At 39.8% G+C, this 7,208-nt stretch overlaps 1 pseudogene; it reads right to left on the bottom strand.

The window, feature by feature from the left end:
- Positions 1–1,399: 1,399 nt before the first annotated feature.
- Positions 1,400–6,977, bottom strand: LOC115866817 (transcription initiation factor TFIID subunit 9-like; annotated as a pseudogene).
- Positions 6,978–7,208: the final 231 nt, after the last annotated feature.

Genomic DNA, 7,208 nt, shown 5'->3' with positions numbered 1-7,208 from the left:
TTTAATGTTTAGCCATTTAATATGATGTTTGCTCTTTGTTTCTCAGAAAAAGAAAATAAACAACTCTTTATCATAGTTAGGAAATATCTTTTATCTCTTGTTTTACTTAGTGTTTTTTACCAGAAACTGTTCTTGAATATTCTTAGCTGCTGTATAATTGTACAGTTTTCAACTTGATTTTATCAATGTGATTAATTAGGTTGATGGATTTCCTAATTTTGAACTATCTGTAAGGGCATGAGATAAATTCTATTTTTAGGTTTACTCTTAGGTGGTTAATAGTTTTTCTTGCTATTGTGAATGGAATCTTATTTTCTATTACATTTTCTAATTGGTTATTGCTGGTATATAGGAAAGCTATTGATTTTTTTTAGGTTGCTCTTGTATGTGGTCACCTTGCTGAATTCTCTTATTAATTCTAATAGTTTATCAATTGATTTTCTTAGGTTTTTATATGTAAGCAATAGTGTCATTTGCAAATAATCACAATTTGCCTCTCCTTTTCTAATGTTTATACCTCTTAGTGTTTTCCTTCTCATTTTGAATTAGAGAAAATAAGTGATACCATTTTAATAGTAGTGGTGATAAAGGTCATTCTTGTCTTGTTTCTGACTTCAGTTGGAATGTGTCTATTGCTTCACCATTAAGTATGGCATTTGCTGTAGGTTTTTATCATTGTTTTATTAAAAACAAACAATGTGGGACTTCCCTGGTGGCGCAGTGATTAAGAATCCTGCCTGCCAATGCAGGGGATGCGGGTTTGAGCCCTGGTCTGGGAAGAGCCCACATGCCACGGAGCAACAAAGCCCGTGCACCACAACTACTGAGCCAGTGCTCTAGAGCCCGTGAGCCACAACTACTGAGCCAGCGCGCCTAGTGTTCCACAACAAGAGAAGCCACCGCGATGAGAAGCCCGTGCACCACAACGAAGAGTAGCCCTCGCTCGCCACAACTAGAGAAAGCCCGCGCAACAATGAAGACCCAATGCAGCCATAAATAAATAAATCAATAAATAAATTTTAAAAAAACCCAAAAAACAAAACAGTGTATCAAATTAAGACTGTTCTTTTCCTAGATGCTAGGACATTTTTTTCTTTTATATCATTAATGGGCATTGAATTTATCAAGACATTCATTTAAAATGTTTTTATTTATTAATATAATAGGTTAAATTGATATATAATCTAATGCTGAACCATTCTTCTTTCTTTCTTTCATAAATGACAACTTTTTACACTGAAAGGCTGCTGAAAAACAATTACTAGTCCTATTAAAAAAAATCCAACATCTTAATTGAAAAGTATGGTGACTGTATTTACTCATTAACTACTACTGAAGTTTTCTAAAACGACTTGAAAACATCATGTGTGTGTTTAATTTCAGTACAATGGATTCAAGATCAAGTATACCTGTTACATGTATTACGGCTGGAGTATAAATGTTCATCGTCATCACCATCATCATCGCCATCACCTTCACATTTTCTTTTAATGTGTTTGATGATTCATGGGCAGTATTTTGTGATGGCACCGTGTTAGTGTTAATAAGAATGTTTTGGGACCCTATTAATGATGGATTAATCCGACATTCTGAACTGCTGCTGTTGCAGGAACTGATGCTTTTACAGCTAGGACTATGAAGTGAGCATCTGTACTATAAACCCTTGCTCTGTGAGGGACATTGGAGTCCCTTCCTTAGTTGAAACGGACATGATTTTGGGGGTTAGTGTGCCTGGAGTGGGAGTTCTTGGTCTGCTACTAACTGAACCAACACTTAACTGTGGAACCGTTACTCTTCCTGCAGAGCAGATGCCTTTTTTTGGTAAAGATTTAAGTTTATAGTTTGGACTGTCAAGCAATATCTATCAAGTGGCAATTTAGGGGCTGAATATGGCTTGACCAATGGCAAAAGAGTTTGATTTCTTTGCCTTCAACGTCTAATAAAAAATCTCTTGGGGAGGAGAGGTGAAAGATTGGTTAGTGCAGCACTGCCAATCGCACATCATCTGCATCAACAGTAGCTTGCTTAGCGTGGCTTGAATAAATTTTCACATCATCTAAAATTGTGGTCACAAATTGAAAGGCGAACTCCAACGTCTGATTTATAACTCTTGGCTCATGGTCTGTAATCTCCATGTCCTTCAGGATTTGTGTCATCATCTGTGCATCTTTTGGCATGCTCTTGGGGGAAGGCATCTTGCCAGAATCCGTGATATCTAGTGATCAGACTCCTTGAGCTAAATCACCCACATGAACGTAGTTCAGTCCTGGTTTTGATGCAAGTCCTTTGCCTAGTGTGGTTTTTCCAATCCCTGGTTTACCTTGCCTGCTCCGCCCTCCAGCTCCACCCTGCCATACACCCTGACTGGTGAACAGTATGTTGGGCCTTTTCTTATTTTCTTAAATAGATTATATAAGGTGAAAATTACGTGTCCTTCAAATGTGTTTCTCTCTTTATTAGGCTCTGATATTGTGCTACTTTCATGAGCTGAGAAAAATTTCATCTTCTTACATGCTCTGAAGTCAACTTATTTAAATGAGGAATAATCTGTTCCTTGAAGTTCAACTAGAACCACCTATCTATAACTCTCAGCCTGTTACTTTGTAACATTGTAGCTCAATGACGATATTTTTCTTTTTTCTATGGTTATTGCTCCATTTGGTTTTCTAATTCTTTTTGGAACAATTTTGGCTACTTTTTTTTTTTTTTTTACTGGAAAACATAACTCAGAACTATGAGCTTTAACTGATAAAGAAATTGGTATCAGAACAGGCATGAATTTGGTATTTATTTTTGGGCAGTGAAAATCCAGCTAATATCAAAGGTAGCCTTTGGCCTGCGGCCCATAGATTATCATCTGCAATCAAGTATCACCTGAATGAAAGATGCGTTGAAGGCAAAGTGTTGGGGAACCAAGTGGTCTCTGCCACAGAACAGTGTGGAGGGCACATGGGATCTGTGAACTGCTGGAAAGAGGGGTTTCTTTCTGGACAGAATGACGAAAAAGAATGTGAAGCTTAATACTCTAAAAGTTTGGCTCAAGACAAGTCCCCAAACCATTGGCTTTCTATGTCTATGATAAAAATAATTTATCTTTTGCAGTCGTGGGGCTGATAGTAACTGAAAATCAAATCCAAAGTGTTATATTGAGAATTACTGTAGTGCAATATCAGTAAAATTCACAGCCTTGGGACTTCCCTGGTGGTCCAGTGGTTAAGACTCAGTGCTCCCAATGCAGGGGGCCTGGGTTCGATCCCTGGTCAGGGAAGTAGATCCTGCATGCCGCAACTAAAGACCCTGAATGCTGCAATGAAGATCCCGCACGCGGGAATGAAGATCCAGAGTGCCACAGCTGAGACCCGGCAGCCAAATAAATAGATAAATATTAAAACAAAACAAAAAGCTCATAGCCTTGCCAGGTCTCATATTTGAAAGTCAGAGCGTTGACCAGAAAAGAAAGCAGTCAGAGGACTCAGAGCATCCAAAGTCCTACCCCCTTGAGCCTCCCTGGCCAGCGGAAGTGGCTCCTCAAGGCTAATGGGTGACTTCTGACAACCCTTGTCAGCAGGAGGACATAGTGACATAGTTCTGTGACAGCCTTCTGTTGATCCCTTGTGGCAAATCAAGGTAAATAAGGTAAACTCCATGAAAATACATATGAGTGATGTTTCTGGAGAGCCAGTGTACTCGGGAGCGTCACAATGTCCGTCCTACGTACAAGTTGCTTTGCCTTACAACCTCCTACCATATGAAAGAGACAGAATACCATATTTTACTGATTCACATTTAAGAAAATAATTTATTAAGGTAAAATGCACATAACATAAAATTAATCATTTTAAAATGAACAATTCAGTGGCATTTAGTACATTTACAATTCCAACATTCTAACATCTCTGAAATGGAATTCATCTTACAATCAATAGTATGCTATGGCTTAACTGATAGTGTTTTATAAAATTCTTCACAGTGGAATATAAATAAAGATGCACCTTTCAGTTGATGGTGTCTTCGAGTAGTTGAATTTGGGTACTTGGTGGTTTTCTTGGATTTTTGAGGGAGCATACATCACATCTGGGTGTCTTGCAACCCACTCATTTACTGAGTGACCTGAAAGACTGTCAACTTTGAGAGGAGTCCAGAGCAAAGGAAATTGTCCAGGTGGTCTAGGCTGCAATGTAAGTAGATAGGCCACTTGGTCTCCATGACCCACCAGATCCCAATCATGTTTCAGGCATCTTGCTGAGGGAGTCTATAACGAGCCCAGGAGCAGCAGTGCAGAAGAAAGCCATGCCCTGTCTGATAAGTAACGGATCTCCTTTGAGAAACAGCTTTATCTTACTACTGGTTCCTGACGGAAACTGAATGCTTGTCCATGGGACAACCAGGACAAGTGACCTTGCAAACTGAACTGCCCAATATAACCTGCAAACTATTTGATCCACTCTGAAGTCTGTAGTGTCCAAAAGCATTCAGCATCAGGTAGAAAGGATACAAATGAGACCAGGCTTAAGCATGTTTTCCTTTACCACCCATCGCTCAATGAATACTTATTGGTCTCAACAGGCAGAGACTGTTTGAATGGATAAAGAAAAGCAAAACCCAAATATCTGCTGTATATAAGAGATGTACTCTAAAAGATGAAAGAAAACGGAAGGAAAAAGACATACCATGCAAACAGTAAGCTTGTGAAGGCTGGAGTGGCTATAATATCAGATAAAGTATACTTCAAGACCAAGACTATTACTAGAGATAAAGATAGATATTTCATAACGATAAAATGATCAATTCACCAGGAAGAAATAATAATTAAAAATGTGTAATAACAGAGCTTCAAAATATGTGGAGCAAAAATTGACAGAATTAAAAGAAGAAATACACAATTCCACAATCATAGCTGGAGATGAAAAAAAAAATCTTCAGCAATAGAGACATAAAAAATCAATAAAGACATAGATTATGTGAACAATACCATCAATCATCTTGCCCTAACTGAAATTTATAAAACTCTGTACCAGGACTGCAGGATAAACATTCTTTTCAAATACACACGATATGTTCACCAATGGACCACATGCTGGGCCATAAAACAAACCTCAATACATTTGAAAGGATTGACTAGAAAAATGGTACAGATGAACTGGTTTGCAAGGCAGAAATAGAGACACAGATGCAGAGAACAAACGTAAGGACACCAAGGGGGGAGAGCGGGGGTGGGGAGTGGTGGTGGGACGAATTGGGAGATTGGGATTGACATATATACACTAATATGTATAAAATAGATAACTAATAAGAACCTGCTGTATAAAAAAATAAAATTAAATTAAAAAAAGAATTTGAAAGGATTGAAATCATATAGAATATGTTCTATGACCACAATAAAATTAAATTCGATATCAATAATCATGATACCTAGAAAACTCCCAAATATTTGAAAATTAAGCAACATAGTTCTAAACAATCCATGGATCAAAGAAGCAATCGCAAGGGAAATTAGAATGATAATGAAAATGTAAAATGATTAGTAGGATGCAGCTAAAGCAGTCATTAGGGTGAGAATTATAGCTCTAAGTATTTGTAATTGAAAATAAGAAAGGTCTAAATACTCCTTACATTTTATCGTGGAATGCTGACTTGCATCCCCAACTTTATGGTCCAGCAGATTAGATAATTCTCAGTTCACATTGGGTGGTTTCACAGCGTCTCGTGGACAAATGTTCAGTTTCTACCAGGGTCACTGTAAGCCAAAGACTGCTTTTCAAGTAGTAGCCAGTGGTTTGCGGGTGGGATCAGAGCCTTACTTCAGAATCCTAGGAGCCCATGCTGTAATTCTCCAATTGGGGTTGCCAGAAGGTATATGTAAGTTTTTTGTCACAAAATACTTCCAAAACCACTGGGTCTATTGGATAATCAGGCCCGACTGGGAACACAGCTCGCATTGTAACCTGGATCTACCTTTTGGAGAACCCCCTTTGAAGCCAGGTTCCTCTCTAAACTTACAGATTACTGGTAAGTGAGTCAGAGCAGCATGCCCAAAAATAGTACACGTCGCCTCCAAACCCGAAGAGGGCCACCAAGCTTTTAACTCTTTCTTTGAGGTGAGTGGTATAAGCTGGGGCATCTTGTTTCTTACTTTAATTTTTATTTATTTATTTAGTTTAGGAAAGCTAAAGAACTGACTTGCAAAGAAGTTTGGAAGATACTCCAAGATTTTGGAAGGACTGGCTCAAAGAAAAATACAACATGTATATAAAAGAAGAAAAAAAGTTGTCTTAGTTTGAGCTGCTCTAACAAATACTATATAGCCTGAGTGACTTAAACAGTAGAAACTTATTTCTCAGAGTTCTGGCTGCTGGAAAGACTGAACTTAAAAAAAAAAAAAAAAAAAAAAAAGCCAAATGGCATAAAATAGACCACAGGTGAGGGGAGCGAGGGTGAGGGAAGGGGCCAGGAGTCCATTCAGGAAAGCTGGTAGTTGTCGACGTGGAACTGGCACGGGAAAGAGAAAGGAGATGCCTGCAAGAGCACGAATTCCAAAACAGCTGAAATGGTGCGGGGAGAGAACTCCCACAAACCCTGGAATACATGGGCGGTGAGTTTGACAACAGCAATCTTTTCCTTTGCGGAGGATGGAGGTGGAGTCTCCACTCAGCCGCAAACTCTGGAGACTCAGCGCTGGGGCTGGGGACGGGGGCGGGGCTCCCGAGAGCACCAAGGGAGGCGCTCCCCTCCAGAAGGCACCTGGCACTGTCTGGGGACTGCTCCCTGTTGGTGCCACACGTGTCTTCCAGCCATTCCCAGAGGAGGTCTTCATCTTTCTTTGGCCCCCAGAACTGGCTGGGGACCACACAGGCCTTGTCGATGCCACCGAACTCCAGCTCCTTGCCCTCGACTTTGCCAATCTCGCGCGCCCCACTGGCTTTCCCCCCAGGGGCGCAGGATGCTTTGGAGAGGTTGTCATCTTGATCAGGCCTCATTGGCAGCTCCAGTTCCCATCTACCTGTTTTTCTTTTTATTGAGGTACAACTTTCACACGATCAAGTGCACAGTTCTTAATGTACCAGCTGAAGGCAGTGATCACTTTTCCTTCTGGACTGCTGAGGCCTCTATGGCACAGGGCCTGGCATGTAGTGGCATATCTAAGTGGCTTACAGTAAGTACTAAACAATTATTTGTTGAATGAACTAACGAACAAAATCGAATCAATG

The sequence above is a fragment of the Globicephala melas genome, chromosome 1 (assembly GCF_963455315.2).
Source record: "Globicephala melas chromosome 1, mGloMel1.2, whole genome shotgun sequence".
In the NCBI taxonomy this organism is placed as follows: Eukaryota; Metazoa; Chordata; class Mammalia; order Artiodactyla; family Delphinidae; genus Globicephala; species Globicephala melas.
This window is presented reverse-complemented; position numbering and strand designations above follow the sequence as displayed.